This window comes from Mesoplodon densirostris, chromosome 13, assembly GCF_025265405.1.
Source record: "Mesoplodon densirostris isolate mMesDen1 chromosome 13, mMesDen1 primary haplotype, whole genome shotgun sequence".
Taxonomy (NCBI): domain Eukaryota; kingdom Metazoa; phylum Chordata; class Mammalia; order Artiodactyla; family Ziphiidae; genus Mesoplodon; species Mesoplodon densirostris.
Genome location: NC_082673.1, coordinates 6339957 through 6358274, shown reverse-complemented (window position 1 = coordinate 6358274; position 18318 = coordinate 6339957). Strand labels below are relative to the sequence as shown.

Here is an 18318-nt window from a genome sequence, read left to right as displayed (position 1 = left end):
AGCTATACTAAAAACTGCTGGCTGATGAATGGTTGCCAAACTACCTCCCCCTCCCTTCTGTGATCAAACTACATCCATTACAGATCTTAAACTTCCCTTAGTAAAAAGCCCCTTCATTTCTGAAGTTTAGAAAGTCAAAGAGAACGATTATGTGACTCATCTAGCTTACACAAGGGCTTGGCAACTGGGCCAGTATTATTACATCCTTCTAACAAAGATCTGCAACAGCTCATACGTGTTATCTATGTATAAAACCTCTATTATTAGGAAAATATATATATATACATATTACATAAGCATGTATAGGTAAAAAAACAACACACAACAACTGTTAACAATAGTTCTATCTTTAAGAGAAATGAATGAAATAGATGGTAAGGGACTGAGGGATAAGAGGGACATTTTTATATTTTAAACATTCCTATATTGTTCAATGACTTTTAGTGACCATGAATTGCTTTTTGTAGTAATTTAAAACAAAATTCTCTAAAAGAATTACAGGGATATACACTCCAAAATTTTGTTTAGCTGTTTTGAGATGAACACTTCCTTTAAACCCAACAAAACAGAATATATTCTAAACTAGTACAGGGTTTGACATATCAATTTATTACCTCCCAATCAAAATCCACCCATGATTGGCTGCTCTATGGAAATGGAGGCGGGCCCTCTAATTATCTGCTCTTCTGCCAGGTGGCAAGATGCTGAGCTCCGCCAGCAGAGGAAGCTGGAGGCACACCGCAGGAGAAGGGGTGTTTTCTTCTCTAAGTTCCAGTGCACAGCTCCCGCCAGGCGCCAGCGTGGAGCAGCCTAAGCACCCAGCCTCTGCTGTGCACAGCAGCCAACCGTCCCCAATACTCTGTCGAGCACGTTCCCAGCAATGGTGTCGCCAGCAAGGTATCCCCCGTGAGTAGCTTTCCCTGGCACCCCTTCCTGTGGCTTGAAGCGAGTTCCAAGGTGCAGCACCCCAAAAGGAGACTTATCCAGTAAGTTTGGTATCTCAGCAACTTCACCGTCCACTGAGTGACGGCTGCACTCTCTCCAACAAAGCCTGGATCCCGATACAGGAAGAGGACAGCTCATCCTGGGGCACCTGTCTCAGCCCTGGGGTGAGCAGACACTCACTAAATGTGCTCTTCCTGTATTCTTTAAAGTCCTCTTTACTTCTGACCGGCCAATCCCTGTTTCTTCAATCATGGTATCGTTAAAAATTCTGTACACTAAACTTTCACTGTTCAAATTACTATATGGTTTCTGTCTCCTAGTTGGATGCTAAATGACAGTTCTTTTTAGAACTGATACACTTCACATACCACAAAATTCACTCTTTTAAAGTATACGATTTGACAGTTTTTAGTACATTCCGAGTTGTGCAACCGTCCCTATCGTCTAATGTTACAACATTTCCATCACCCCAGAAGGAAACCCCATGCCCACCCATTCTCCCGTCCCTCCAGCTCCCAGCAAGCATGAATCTACTTTCTGCCTCTCGACTTGCCTGTTCTGGACATTTAACTTGGAATCACAGGACATGTGGCCTTTTGTGTCTAGCTTCTTTCACTTAGTATCATGCTTCCAAAGTCCATTCATGCTGGAGCAGGTACCAATACTTCACTCCTTTTCAGTGGCTGAACAATATTCCACTGTATGGATATGACATTTCTGGGTATCGGTCGGTGACATGCTGGATGGCTTTACACTTTGACTTATGAACAATGCTGCTAATAATGCTAATGAGCATTTATATCCAAATGTGTGTGTAAACATATAATGCTTAACTGTCTTGGTATACAGCTAAGAGTAAGACTGCCAGGTTACATGGGCATACTCTAACTTTTTGAGGAGCTGAACTGGTTTCTGAAGTGACTGCACCACTTTACACTCCCACCAGCGCGTGAGAGGTTCCAGTTTCTCTCGATCTTGGCCAGTGCGGTTGTCTCTCGGCATCTGCAGGGGGCACTGGTTCTAAGAGCTCCTCTCCCCCGCCCCCCGCCCCGCATACACTAAAATCTGTGAAGGCTCAAGGCCCTTCCATAAAACGGCATAGTACATACTCGCTCTCGTCTTTTTTTATTACAGCAATCCTACTGCACGTGAAGCAGCATCTCATCAAGGTTTTGATCTGAATTTCCCTAATGACTAATAATGGTGAGCATCTTCCATGTGCCTAGGAGCTATTTTATATCTTCTTTGGAGAAACGTCTACTTAAATCCTCTGCCCATGTTCTTTTTCTTGCCTAATTGCCCTGGGATGGTAGAACCTCCAATAAAATGCTGAATAGCAGTAGCCTGATACAGTTTTGAAGAGGAAAACAGGGCCTAGGTTTGTGAATAAAACGCAAGTTCTTGAGAAAGCACAAACATGGCTTAACTCTATTAATCCGGGGAAACAAAATGAAGTACCTTTTGCGTCTCAAAAGATCACTTCCCTAGAAGCTTTCTCCTTAAACACATTTTATTTAAACTTTCAACCATTTTATCAACATCATAAACACAATCATTTTAAATTCACTGTAACTAATGTTGACCAGTAATCCAGGTGCTATTTCTATTTTTGGTTCTGCCACTGGTCACTACAAGATCCCATTTTTCCTCATGAAAAATGAACTGGATGAGTGGCTCATTTCAAAACTCACGGAGTAGTTTTCTCAATTTTTTTCCCCATAGAAGCTTTTCTTCAAACTAATATTAACTGAAGTTGTCTCAACAACTCTGAGGTCACTCATACCCACACACTCAGGCCAAGAAAAGAAATAGGCTCTCCAGAATTTAAAAAAAAATAACAAATATCACCAACTTATACTTTTTAAAAAATTTAGTTTGTTCATTTTAAGTATGTTGACCTTAATTAAATCTCACCATTCTTCTAAAGTACAAAGGACTCCTCAATGTTTTTACTTCAAACTATTTCTTGGTCTCATTCCATCCAGCTTCTTTCCAAACATTACAACGTTCCAGCCACAAATGACTTGCCATTTCCTACCCAGGTCAAGTGTTTCTGTGTCTCCACATCTTTATAAAAGCTTTGTCTTTTTCCTGGAATATTCTCCCAGGACTTTTCTATCAAAATCTTAGTGACTTCTGTGAGGTCACCTTTGATGACTTCAGTCTGACATTATTTGTTTCTCTCAGTTGAGCAGTTTCACTCTGCCTTTCATTACAGCTAGTTTATGTTTAACTCTGCTACTTGAGATCAAGGCCCACATTTAATTTTTTATTTAACACAATACCTTATCGTGACAGGAAACAAATGTTTATTAAATATTTTAGCCAACAGTATCAAAATTACAGTAAATAAAATATGGTTAAACTTTTATTGGAAAGTTCTAACTGTCTCACCTTGCAAGTCTACTACTTGGTTGGGTTTGGTTTTTTTTATGTTTTTTGGGGGGTTTTTTTGCTTTGTTTTGCTTGTTTTTGCCACATCGAGCAGCTTATGGGAGCTCAGTTCCCAGAACAGGGATTAAATCCAGGCCAGGGCCATGAAAGCCTGGAATCCTAACCACTAAGCCACCAGGGAACTCCCAAGAAATCTACTACTTTGAACAACACTGTTAAAAGCGTTCCAGGAAAATAATAAATTTTTGTATTATTTTTCTTGAAGGACTCCATTAACTCACTTGTATGCTATATTTAAACCTTTGAACTAAAGCTAAGTGTCAAAAATACTTAGCCCTGGGGACTTCCCTGGTGGCGCAGTGGATAAGACTCCACGCTCCCAATGCAGGGGGCCCGGGTTCAATCCCTGGTCAGGGAACTAGATCCCACATGCATGCCACAACTGGGAAGACCGCGTGCCGCAGCTTAGGAGCCCATGAGCCGCAACTGGGGAGCCTGCCTGCCACAACTAAGGCCCAATACAACCAAATAAACAAATAAATATTTAAAAAATACTTAGCCCTTTTTGAAAAACCACAAAGCTACTCTCGAAAGCCTTTCAATTATGTTTGGAATTTCACAATGATCAATAATGAGATTTAAGAGAACTCTGAAATAATTTCATTACATCAGCGTGAGAATTCCCATCTTACTCTCACTTAAAACTCTATCAAACACTATGACTGTACCAACTAAAGACAAAATTCTCTTTGCAGGCCTTCCCTTCAGCTGACGGAGCAACCAGTGAGAAGGGAGAGCTTACAGCTCCCGCTGCTCCTGAGATCAGCAGGCACAGCACCTTTGCCAGCTACTCTAACAGTCTGCTCCCAACATTCCTGACACAGTAACAACTTTGTTTCATTGGTCTAATTCCTGGAAAGAACCGGTGCTCTTCACTGACCCCTAAACCCAGGCTTGGCCCACTCTATGCTTCTGGCAACCGCCTTGCATCTCACACCTCACTGACCACCTCTGCACGCCGGGGTTCAGGCCTTTAGAAAATAACCCCCCAAATCAATTACTGCTAAGAGATTTCTCAGTGCTTAGAACAGTTTCAGGGTTCTTCCAGAACAACTGAAGACAAAACAATTTTGACTATTCTGCCTCAGTATCAAGTTTTCCATCTCACCCTCCACCTCCTCAGGGCAATGTCAGGGTAGCTTCCTTAGTCCTTAAATATGTGCACAGGCCAAAGAACTCTGAAATTCAGATACTGTATGTGTTGTTTTGGAACAACTAGTTAATTTGCTTTCTGGCAGCAATGCTCTGATTAACAAAGTAGAAAACGTGCTCGTAAAGATGTCCAGTTAATGTCACCTAAATGGCAGCCCTCATCATTTTCTCAGCGACTCACTCATTCCTTCTCTCAAACCACCCACTACAACTGGCCTCCCCTCTTAAAAATGGTGCGATCGTTCAAGTTAAAATAATGTTTCTCAGCTTATTTAGTCTGAGTTGTTTTTAAAAAAATCTTGGGATGATGAAAATTCAGGACTGCAGAACCACTGATTTAAAAAAAAAAAAAATACGGCGCAACACATCTGGTGCTCCAGTCTTTGTAGCTGCCGCCCAGGGGACAACCCCTTGGTCGCCTGGCTCTGGCTGCCAGCAGGGCGTACATTCACAGGTCCCACAGGACTACAGGGCTCCTACTGACGGCTGCATGGAAGGGGCTGGAGCTGTATGATACGCTCACCCCGAAGGCAGCTTCAGGTGTGAGGAAGACCCGACCTGAGTCCCCTCCACCACCACCAAGCCAACAGTGTGCTGCATCTGTGGAGAGGACAACGGCACCATCATCTGGCTCCGTCGGCCCAAAGGTGCGGCCCAGTGATGGTCTAACTGTGGAACCCATACAAGTTGGTGCCCCACCAGCTGGCCTACCGAGAAAACAGTTCTTAACAGGTTCTCCCCCAGGGCACAGTGTAAAGACAGCAGACTGAAATGCACCCCAGACTCCCTATAAAAGAGGTCGATTACCTTATCTTCAAAGCTGGGGCCTGAAGAGCAAGCAGGCTTGTAATTAAACACACCCCAGGGGCTAGAATTCTCTCCAGAAACTGGGAGCGCCAGCAGGTACCATCTGTGCACTCTCCCTCCGTCCCACCCGAGGCAGCCAGCGTCTCTGAGGAAGGACCTAGTGCCCGTGTACACGTCTGCCGCCCACAGGGGACATCCCTGGCTAGCCTGGCCCTGGTGGCCAGTGGGGCTTGTATTCACCAGTTCAACAGGACTGTAGCAAACAAAGCCACAGTTAACTGGCAGTCTTACCAGGGCTCAGTGCAGAGGGAGCAGACAAAAATGCCTATTTCCCAATATTGCCCTGAAACAGGTAAATTCGCATACTTTTAAAACTGCTGCCTGAGAGTGTGGCTTCCCAACGGCCTGAATCTACGTGCTGACCGACCGCGATCCTCCCCTTTGGGCCAGTGACAGACCTTGACACACCCTCAACTACTGGGAGCCAAAAGCAATAAAGTAGGCTGCTGGGAAAGCCGACAGCTTATGAGATACAACCAAGAGCTAGTGCAGGGCCCAACGAGAAGGCTCGGCTATAGGAGGGCCAGTCGTTGAAGACTAGGAGAGGTGGTTGTTTTATCTAAACAAAGAGAGTCAAGGAAAATGAAGAAACAGAAGAATATGACCCAAACGAAAGACCAAGATAAAAGCTCAGTAAAAAAGACCTTAATGAAAGTGATTTACCTGATAAAGAGTTTTAAATTACAGTCATAAAGATGCTCACCAAGCTCGGAAGAACAATGGATGAACAAAGTAAGAATTTCAGAAGACACTGAAAATACAAGAAGGCACCAAGTAGAAATCATAAGGCTAAAAAATACAGTAACTTAACTAAAAAACACGGAGTTCAACAGCAGACTAGACAACGCAGAATAAAGGAAGAAAGGAATCTGAAGAAAGGAAGAAACAAACCAGAAGACAGGGCAGCGTAACTCATCTGATCAGAGCAGCAAAAAGAGTGAAGATAGCTTAATAGACTTAGGAGACAACATGTAACCAACAGCTGCATCGTAAGGTTCTCTGAAGGAAAGGAGAGAAAGAGGCAGAAAACTTACGTGAAGAAAGTTTCCTTCACATAAGAAACAATGGCTGAAAATTTCCCTAATTTGGGGAAGGAAACAGACATCTAGATCCAGGAAGTTCAGGGAGTTCCAAAAAAGAGATGAAGATACCCACACCAATACGTATTATAATTAAAATATCAAAACAAGGATTGAACCTTAAAAAGTGACAGGAGAAAACAACTTAATATGTACAAGAGAACTCCCAAGAGACTCTGAGCAGATTTTTCAGCAGAAACCGCAGGTCAGAAGCAAGTGGCAGGATAGAACTCAAAGCGCTGAAAGGAAAAAACTGCCACCAGGACTACTCCACTCAGGGGACTTCCCTGGTGGCACAGTGGTTAAGAATCCACCTGCCAATGCAGGGAACATGGGTTTGAGCCCCGGTCCGGGAAGGTCCCACATCCCGCGGAGCAACTAAGCCCGTGCACCACAACTAGTGAGCCTGCGCTCTAGAGCTCGCGAGCCACAACTACTGAGCCCGTGTGCCACAACTACTGAAGCCCACACGCCTAGAGCCTGTGCTCCGCAACAAGAGAAGCCACCGCAAGGAGAAGCCTGCGTACCACAACGAAGACCCAACACAGCCAAAAATAAATTAAATCTTTAAAAAAAAAAAAACTCCACTCAGAAAAGTTGACCTTCAGATTTGAAGGCAAGGTAAAGAGTTTCTCAGACAAGCAAAAGCTAACAGAGTTCATCATCACTAGACCAGCCTTATAAGAAATTTTATAGAGATTTAAGTTGAAACAAAAAGGTGCTAATTAGTAACAGGAAAACATAAAGTATAAATCTCAATGGTAAAAGTAAATATATAAAAAAAATTCAGAGTAACCTAAAGCTGTAAACATGGTGGATTAATCACAATGCTAGAATAAAGGTTAAAAGACAAAAGTTAAAAACAAAACACAACACAACTAACGACAACCATTTGTTAAGGAAAACACAGATAAAAGGATGTAAACTGTGACATCAAAAGTATAAACGGGGGTGGGGGATGTAAAAATGTAGTCACAAGGATGCCCACCTTGCCACTTTTATTCAACATACTCTTGGAAGTCCCAGCCAGAGCAACTAGGCAAGAAAAAGAAATAAAAGGCACCCAAATTGGAAAGGAGTAAGTAATATTGTCAGTATTTGCAGGTGAAATGTTACTAATATGTAGAAAAACTGAAAGAATCACCAAAAAAATGTTAGAACTAATAAATTCAGTAAAGCTGGAAGATACAAAACCAATACACAAAAATCTGTTGCCTCTCTATACACTAACAATTAACTACCAGAAACAGAAAGTAAGAAAACAATTCCATTTACAACTGCATCAGAGAAATTAATTTAAATAAGGAGGTGAAAGACCTGTACACTGAAACTATAGCACACTGATGAAAGAAATGAAAGACAACACAAATAAATGGAAAGATATTCCATGCTCCTGGACTGGAGGAATTAATATTGTTAAAATGTCCATACTATCCAAAGTAATCTAACGATTTAATGCAATGTCTGTCAAAGTTCCAAAGGCATTTTTAAAAGAAAGAAAATAAACGACCCTAAAATTTGTATGCAATCATAGAAACCCCCAAATAGTCAAAGCAAACTTGAGGGAAAAAACAAAGCTAGAAGCATCACACTTTCACTTCGAACTATATTACAGAACTATAGTAATTGAAACAGTATGATACTGCATAAACACACACACATAGACCAACAGAAGAGGATAAAGAGCCCCAAAACAAACCCACGCATGTATGGTCAATTAATTTGTGACAAAGGTGTCAAAAATATACAATGGGAAAAGTACATTCTCTTCAGTAAGTGGGAAAACTGGACAACCACATGGAAAAGAATGAAATCTGACCCCTCGCTTACACCATACACAAATATCAACTCAAAATGTATTAAAACTTGAACATAAGACCTGAAACCATAAAATTTCTAGAAGGAAACGTTGGCAATAAGCCACTTGACCTTAGTCTTGGTAATGACTATTTGGATTTAACACCCAAAGCAAAGGCAACAGAAGAAAAATAAACAAGTGGTACTACATCAAACTAAAAAGGTTCTGTACAGCAAAGGAAACAATACATTGAAAAGACAACCTACCAAATGGTAGAAAATATTTGCAAATCACGCATCTGATAAGGATTAACAGCCAAGCTAAAAAAGGAACTCATATAACTCCACAACGAAAAAAATAAAATAAAAAATCCAATTAAACAAAGGGCAGAGGAGCTGAACAGACATGTTCCCAAAGAAGACACACAGATGGTCAACAGATACATGAAATGGTGTTCAACATCATCAGGGAAACGCAAATCAAAACCACAGTGAGATAACACCTCACAGCACAGGCAACAACTGAAATGCTCTATCAGAGAAGAAACCTAAAGTACTTCCATATGGTAGTAAAGTAAAAACCTTCTTAAGGTCCTAAAACATCGTGTCTTCAAGTCCATAAGGATAACCTGGAAATCTTGTTAATAACACAGATTCTTGAGTCCTGGCCCCAGAAACTAAAAGAGTGAGTCTGGAATAGAGTCCAGAAATCTGCCCTTTAACCCTTTGTGTACCATCAGCGTCCAATGGACACAATTTTAAATTTTGAGTTTCTTTTTTCAGAAGTTCTATTTCACGACTTTTATTCTTTCTTAGACAAAAGAAAGGGAGGGAAGGATGAACTGGAAAAAAAAAAACTTTAAATAGAGTAAAATCACCCTACCTTACAACTATCACAAGGGTTCAACTGGACTCCTTTATAAATCTAAGATCCGTTATGGAATCTTAGTGAACTTATTTTTCCCATATCTTGAAACAGTTTTGCTACTTTATCTAGGGATTACTTAATCATTATTCATCCCTTATTCCCAAGTATGCTAAAAAAAAAACTAAAATGACAATAGGAACAAAAAGTAGAAACATTCTTATTCATTCTAGGAATACATTATGTCATCCTTCAGTATGTGTTGCCCAAAGTACTGCATCCTCTTCCAAAAATGTATAAAGTCTGGAGACACCATCTTTGTAGCCTTTTTTTTTTTTTTTTTTTTTTTGCGGTACACGGGCCTCTCACTGTTGTGGCCTCTCCTGTTGCGGAGCACAGGCTCTGGACGCGCAGGCTCAGTGGCCATGGCTCACGGGCCCAGCCACTCCACGGCATGTGGGATCTTCCCAGACAGGGGCACGAACCCGTGTCCCCTGCATCGGCAGGTGGACTCTCAACCACTGCGCCACCAGGGAAGCCCTGTAGCCTTTTTTCTAAACTGTATTCTTTGAACACAGTAGAAAATGTGGGATTTTTCATTTTTCACCCATGATGGCACAGAGACTAAACTGGAGGAAAACATTTATTAGACAAATCAGAAATGAATACAAAGAAACAAATAGCTGTACTCTAGACTTTTATGATGAGGGAATTGATCAAAAGCAAACCTCAGACTATGAGTTTTCAGATGAAAATATCCTAATTGAGATTCCTCAAACTTAAAGATCAATGAGTAAACAATATGCCTATACTTAATTTAAAAATACAATTTTTCAGTTAGTCATCCCGAAGGAAGCACTTTATCATGCAATATTTTGAAACAAGTCCCTAGATCCTGTTTAAAGGGATATTTAACATCTTCTTTCCTCTTTTATATCTCTACAGCAAAACTTACTTGATTTGGTTTGTAAGTAGCCAAATGAAGGCAGGTATTTAAACAAAGGTGACCAGATGAAAACAGCAATGTAGGGAAATTTTTAAAAATCTGTTGCGCTGACTATTCTAATTGGTATTTATAAAAGTATAAATGAAAATTCTTTGCAAATGTTAAGTTAGATGGTCATCCCTGCAAAATCATGAACCATGAAAGTTTGCAAAAATACTGCATTTTGACAACGCAAGTACAAAAATTACCAAACAGTAATGTTAGAACCTATTAGAGATGGATATGAAATCTAAAATCAGTATTGTGTTTTTACAACCAAGTGCATGAAAAAAAACTAAAAGTAATGATAAGCTAAGATATACTAGAGATGTAACTGAAATCTGGAACAGTATTTATAAAAAGGATATCTCCCAACTGTATGGATGACAGTTGATGAGCAATTAGTTGTACTCAAAGATGTTGCCCGTTTCAGCTATATATACCTTCAAAACCAGGAAAACTGAGAATAAAATTTTTGGTTTCTCATGTTCAAGCTGTTATTAAAATTCTGTTTCTAGTAAAACCGTGTTTCCCTATGCCTTTATTTTCACTTCTGCAAGTTATTCATAAAATGACCTAAATTATAAAAAATAAAAATATCGGGCCTCCCTGGTGGCGCAGTGGTTAAGAGTCCGCCTGCCGATGCAGGGGATACGGGTTCGTGCCCCGGTCCGGGAGGATCCCATATGCCGCGGAGCGGCTGGGCCCGTGAGCCATGGCCGCTGGGCCTGCGCATCCGGAGCCTGTGCTCCGCAACGGGAGAGGCCACAACAGTGAGAGGCCCACATACCGCAAAAAAAAATAAAAAAAAATAAAAAAATAAAAAAAAATAAAAATAAAAATATCCACTGGACCCAGAGGATAAATAGTAATGATGTTTTCTAGTACACTGTGGATTCATAAGCATTCCAGACGATTCACATATGGTGTCAAGCAACACACTTTGATAAAGTCCTAAACAGTCTTCATGGCAGTGTTTCTCAAACTTGGCTCACCACCAGATCAGAATTATTTGGGCACTAATTAAAAATACTTTACCAAGCTGACACAGATTTCATGGAAGGACGTAGGAATTATTCTTTTAATAAATATCCCAGGAGACTATGATGATAAGCAATTAAGAAATATGGTCATATGAAGTCTACTCTAAGTATAACTTCTTTTTACCCATAAGATTCCATTTCCCATCTACTGAACTAGCAAAAATCCAAGGCTGGACAACACTCTCTGATAATGAGGCTTTGAGAAACACTCATACATTACTGGTCAAAGTGTAAAGTAGTGTAATTTCCACAAAGAGTGAGTTTGCAATATCTACTAAAATCATATATGCAGATACCCTCCAACCCAGCAATACCACTTCAGGTTTTAGTCTATAAATATACCTACATACAAAAAGCAACAAATGTAAAATTTTATTCACTGAAGCACCAACTATAATAGCAAAATTCTTTAAACAGTGGAGGAAGTACTAGATACAGAAAATAGTGAACGAGGTCCAAAATATTATCACATTAACTGGAAAAAACAAAGCATTATTTAGTGTAGTATATAAAGTATGCTCAAATTTGTGTTAAAAGGAAGGGGGAACTTAAGGAGCCAGAAAAAGAAACACAAACTAAACCCAAAGCTAGCAGAAGTAAGGAAGTAACAGAGATTAGAACAGAGATAAATAAAATAGAGAATAGAAATAATAAAGAAAAATCAGTGAAAACTAAATTTGGTTCTTTAAAAAGATCAATGAAATTGACAAACCTTTAGCTAGCTAAATGAACTAAGAAATAAAAAGAGAAAACTCAACATGTTAAAATGAAAGTGAGAATACTATCAGAGTTTCTATAGAAATAAAACATTAAGTCTCTCTACAAGAGAGCACTATAAACAACTGTACACTGAAAAATTGGATAAACTAGATGAAATGGACACATTCCTAGAAACACAAAATCTATCAAGACTAACTCAGAAAGAAATAGAAAATCTAAATAGACCCAAAACTAATAAAGAGACTAAATCAGTAATCAAAAATCTCTCAACAAGGAAAAGCCCTGAACCTGATAGCTTCATTGGTGAACTCTACTAAACATTTAAAGAAGAATACCAATCCTTCTCAAAAATTTTGCAAAAAAATTGAAAAGGGGACACTTTCATTCTATGAGGACAGCATTACCCTGATACCAAAGCCAGACAAAGACACAAGAAAGAAAACTACAGACCAATACCCCTTATGAACACTGATGCAATCCTCAACAAAATACTAGCAAACAGAATTCAACAGCATGTTAAAAGGATTAGACACCTTTTAACAAATAGGATTTATTTCTGGAATACAAAGATGGTTCAACATATGAAAATTGTTCAAAGTAATACATATCAACAAAATGAAGTGAAAAAAACACAAGATTATCTGAATTGACGTAGGGAAAGCATTTGACAAAATTCAACACCGCTTTATGATAAAAACACACAACATAACAGGAGTAGAAAAAAACAACTTCCACATAATAAAAGCCATATATGCAAAACCCACAGCAAACATCATACTCAATGGTGAAAGACTGAATATTTTTCCACTAAGGTCAGGAACAAGGCAAGCATGCCCACTTTCAACACTACTCTTCAACACAGTACTGGAAGTTCTAGCCAGAGCAAGAAAAAGAAATAAAAGGCATCCAAACTGGAAAATAAATAAAATTATCTCTGTTTTCAGATATGACCTTATATGTTTAGGGTTTAGAAAACCTTAAAGACTCCACAAAAAAGCATTAAAACTAAAAAACAAATTCAGCAATGTAACAGGATACAGTCAATGCACAAAAATCAGTTGCATTTTTATACATAAATAACAAACAATCTGAAAAGGAAAACACAAAACCAAATCCATTTACAATAGCATCAAAAAGAATAAACTACGTAACGAATCTAATCAACAAGGTAAAAGACTTGTACAATGAAAACCACAAAACACTGCTGAAAGAAATTGAAAACAATCTTGGAAACAAAACTGGAGAACTCACACTTCCTGACTGCAAAATTTACTATAAAGCTAGAGTATTCAAAATGGTAACTACTGAAGCCCGCACGCCTAGAGCCCGTGCTCCGCAACGAGATGCCACCAACTGCAATGAGAAGCCCGCGCATCGCAACGAAGAGTAGCCCCCGCTCACCGCAACTAGAGAAAGCCCAGGTGCAGCAACAAAGACCCAACACAGCCAAAAATTTAAAAAATTAAAAAAAAAAACAATCAAAATGGTATAGTATTAGCATAAAGACAAACAGACCAATGGAACAGAAGAGACAGCCTAAAATAAACCCTCGTATACATGGTCAAATGATTTTTGACAAGGGTGCCAAGACCATTCAATGGGTAAGACAGTCTTTTCAACAAATGGGGCTGGGAAAATTGGATATCCACATGCAAAAGAATGAAGGTGGACCCTTACCTAACACAATATATACAAGTTTTTTTTTTTGTTTTCTTTTTGTTTTTTTGCTGTACGCGGGCCACTCACTGCTGTGGCCTCTCCCGTTGCGGAGCACAGGCTCCGGACGCGCAGGCTCAGCGGCCATGGCTCACGGGCCCAGCCGCTCCGCGGCACGTGGGATCTTCCCGGACCGGGACACGAACCCGTGTCCCCTGAACCGGCAGGCAGACTCTCAACCACTGCGCCACTAGGGAAGCCCTGTATACCTACCTTCACAGCAGCATAATTCGCAACAGCTCAAACGTGGAAGCAACCCAAGTGTCTATCGACAGATGAATGGATAAAAAATGTCAACACATATATATGCGTACACACACACACAATGGAACTTTATCCTGCCTTAAAAATGGAAGGAAACTCTGCAATGTGCTATTGATACAACATGGATGAACCTTGAGGACACCATGCGAAGCGAAATAAGCCAAACACAAGCAAGACAAATACTGTGATCCCACTTACATGAGGTACATGCAGTATCAAAATCAAAGACACAAAGTACAGGGATGGTTGCCAGGGGCTGGGGGGAGGAGAGAATGCGGCGTTACTGTTTAATGCGCAGAGACTTCCAGTGTTACAAGATGAAAAGACTCAAGGGGATGGACGGTGGTGATGGCTGCACAGCAATGTCAGTGTATTTAATATCTCTGAACTGTACACTTAACAATGGTTAAGATGGTAAAATTGACGTGTACTTTACCACAGTAAAAAAAAAAAACAGAAGGGGGAAAATATATTTATATGTTTGTACAGGTATAAAATATCCCTGGAACGATACCTAAGGAATGCCGAACAGTTGGCTCCTACAGGAAGCGAATACGGTTGGCTAGAAGACCTCGAAGGAAGGAAAATTTACACTGTATACCCTTTTTTTGCTTAAATGTTGAACGCTGTAACTGCTTACCTCCTCAAAAACTAAATAAATGTGCAAAAAATCTTGGCAGCACTTGGAGAGAAATGAATAAATGTGAATATAACTATGACTAGATGTAACAGTTGTTTTGTGGGGGGAATCTTTCTTTTTAGAAACTTATGGCATTTACTACCTAAAGAAGTACCTAAATACGAAAAAAAAACAGGGAAGAAAAAATAGTTGAGTCATGCTCAATTAAAGGAACTGTTTACTGAATAGCACACTCAACCGCCAACTATTAGTAAATGCTTCCTGTTTTAGTCACGATTTTCATATCCTTTCTTATAATGCCCAAACGTAACTAAAAATTAATGGTGCCAAAGTTAAATGTGGATTATAATAGAATGACTCTTTCCTGAAACTATTAAAAGACATTCCAACGCCATTGTAAAGCAATTATACTCCAATAAAGATGTAAAAAAAAAAGACAGTCCATATCCTTATTTTTATTCTGCAGCACAAACTAATCTATATTTACACACAGTTCAAAGAACAGAAGTTCGTAGAACGAAATTGGTAACAGAAAATAAAAAAAAAAAACAAAACACATTTTTACCATTTGCCCTCAACCTCAAAGAGAAAAACTTAAAAGAATGGACACATTTTATTTCACCATTTGTATATACTGGCGATAAAGCTAACCAGGCTGCGGCTGCGTTCCCCTGTAACTTTCCTTTTTAATCAACTGTTTCTTCTGTGAAACAACTGGATGTTGTGAGTTTCGTAAACCAAACGTACTTCCTAAGAGAAGTATATAATATTAAAAATAACCGTGAACAGCTGTACAGATAATATACACAGACCAGGTAAACCTAGAAATCTCCCGTTAAACACTAGCACCTTAAGAGACTCCCTGTTTAAATGAATCCATTTTGGTAAAAAGGGAAAACTTTATCCACATCTACATGCCTCCGCCTGCCTCGTATTACAAGCGAATCCTGAAACGAAAGCTGAGAATCGCGACCCTCGAGGGAGGATTCCTGCTGAGCGCACCCTGCTGGGGGCGTTTCTCCCTTTCCTCCAACTTCTCCAGAAGCCAGCGCCCCGCGAACACCTCTCCCCCTCCCCCTCCCGAAAGGGAAGGCTTCGCCCGCGTAACGAACACCACCTTCCTCCGTCCACGTCCCGACGTTCCGAAGCGGCCACCGAGGAAGGCGACGCAGCCCAGCCCGGGAACGCGGCACCGGGACGGCCCGCAGCCGGCGACTCTCCCCTCCCCGGCCCCGAGGAGCTCACCCGACACGAACAAAAAGGGTCGAGGCGGACGGGGACTGGGGGCGGCGCCCCCGGCCGGGCCCCAGGCTCGCCCTCCACCCCCGGACGGGACCCCGAAACCCACAGGGTAGTGGGCGCTCGGAGGACGCCGCTCGCGCAAACTTTCGCCCCGGGCCCGGCCGGGCGCCGGGAAGGGCACGGAGCGGAGCCCACGGAGGGGAAGGCGGCGCCGAGACGCCCTCCGCCCAGCGGCCCGGGGCCCCACGCCCGGGACGCCGCGTGAGGGTCTCCCGTTCCCCCCAGGGCTGCTCACCGAGGCCACAGGGACTCACGCGCTGCAGCAGCCGCCGCCGGTCACTGGCTCAGACTTCCGAGACCCAGAGAGAAGAGGACAGTGCGCGCCCGAGAACCGCCCGCGCCGCGCCTTCCCCCAACGCCTTCCGTCTCCGCGCTCGGTCAGGTGACCCGCTCCCCATGGTAACAGGGCGGGGGCGGGGCGAGGCGTGCGCCTGCTCCGCCGCTCCCGCCCACCTGCTCCGCTCTCCAGACAGTTCCCTGCCTAAAGGCCGGGAGCCCCCCAGCTCACTGCTGTTCATCCGCACTCACGGTCACTTAGTCCCCCATCACCTCCGACACATCGAGAGTCCCGAGACCCTACCGTTCGCCCATTTCCCAGCCAGCCCTAAACTTCCACCACACCCACGGGCTCTGCAACGTTCCTCCCGCTAACCCTTCTCGACTCCTGCCTTCTTTGCGTTACAACTTTTGGCATTTATTACTCTTTGTCCGTCTGAGCTGAAGTTTGCCGGTTGTTGAAGGTTATGTGTGGTAGTGCACAAAAATAATAGCTTTATCCTAATGCAAAAACTGAAAAACTGTATTTCTTAAGGACTACGTTCCAAGCACTGTCCGAAGAACTTGATGTATAGAGCAGTCTTATTTGGTCCTTACATCAAAGACAGATACAACATCATCTTTAACATGCAAAGACACTGAGGCACAGTTTGCCTAAGTTTTCTGTACTTACCATGGAGTAACAGAGTACTTGACAAAATAGCATTAACTTAGAAGCATTTTATTTCTAGCTAAGTTATTTAGTGCCATAATAATTTAATCTATGGTAAAATTAAAATCTGAGCATAAGAGATGACAATAAGATGAAAACTTTGCCCTCAGAGAGAATGTGGTCTGATAGACATTTTAAAATAATTGCAATGGAAAAAAAATAATTGCAATGGGAAGGAAGAAACAAAACTGGTTTTGTTCACAGGTGACATGGTTATGTAGAAAGTCCCAAAGAATTGACCAAAAAAAAACCCCCTAAAACTAATAAGCAATTATAGCAAGGTTGAGGATTCAAGGTTAACATACAAAAGCCAACCACTTTCCTATATAACAGCAATAAACAATTGGAATTTGAGATTAAGGACACAATATCACTGATATTAGCACAAAAAAATGAAACAATACTTAGGTATAACTCTAACAAAATATGTACAAAATTTATGAGAAAAACTAAGATTCTGATGAAAGAAATCAAAGATACAAATAAATGCAAAGATAGTCCATGTTCATGAATAGGAAGACTTGTTATTGTCAAGATGTCAGTTTTTCCCAACCTGATAGATTTGACACAATCGCAGTCAAAATCCCGGCAAGTTATATTTTGGGTATCAACAAACTGATTCGAAAGTTTGTATGGAAAGACAGAAGTCCCAGAAGAGCCAACCCAAACTGGAAGAAGAAGAACAAAGTCACGGGCCTGTGTGTGCCCAACATCCAAACTTACTATAAGGCTGCAGTAGGGACTTCCCTGGTGGCGCAGTAGTTAAGAATCTGCCTGCCAATGCAGGGGACGTGGGTTTGAGCCCTGGTCCGGGAAGATCCCACATGTTGCAGAGCCCGTGTGCCACAACTACTGAGCCTGCGCCCTAGAGCCCATGAGCCACAACTACTGAAGCCTGCACACCTAGAGCCCGTGCTCCACAACAAGAGAAGCCACCGCAATGAGAATCCCGCACACCGCAACGAAGAGTAGCCCCTGCTCGCCACAACTAGAGAAAGCCCGCGCACAGTAACAAAGACCCAATGCAGGGCTTCCCTGGTGGCGCAGTGGTTGAGAATCTGCCTGCCAAAAAAAAAAAAAAAAAAAAAAAAAAGCTGCAGTAATCAAGACTGTGGGGTATCAGCAAAAGACTAGAAAAATCGATCAATGGAACAGAATACAGAGCCCAGAAATAGACTCTCACAAATACATTCAATGAATCTTTGACAAAGGAGCAAACGTATTCAATAGACAAAGGGTAGTCTTTTCAACAAATGGTACTGGGACAACTGGACCTCCCCATGCAAAAGAAAAAAAAAAATTTTTAAAAGAATCTAGACACAGAACTTACCACTTTCACAAAAATTAACATGAAATAGATCATAGGCCTAAATTTATAACTCAAAACAATAAAATTTCTGGAAGGTAATATAGGAGGAAATCTAGGTGACCTCTGGTTTGATGATAACTTTTTAGGTACAACATCAAAAGCACAATCTATGACAGAAAAAACTGACAAGTT

At 41.3% G+C, this 18318-nt stretch overlaps 1 protein-coding gene across 5 annotated transcripts in view; it reads right to left on the bottom strand.

Annotated features, from left to right (window-relative positions):
- SDCBP (syndecan binding protein) overlaps positions 1–16222 on the bottom strand; it is a 31703-nt gene extending 15481 nt beyond the window's left edge. For 2 of the 5 annotated variants that reach the window (XM_060116445.1, XM_060116447.1), the window contains exon 1: positions 16065–16222. The gene's annotated coding sequence lies outside the window, so the exon portion shown is untranslated. Of the gene's footprint in view, positions 1–15772; positions 15914–16064 lie in introns of those variants that run through there. The other 3 variants (XM_060116446.1, XM_060116449.1, XM_060116448.1) reach the window with 3 other exon arrangements.
- Positions 16223–18318: the final 2096 nt, after the last annotated feature.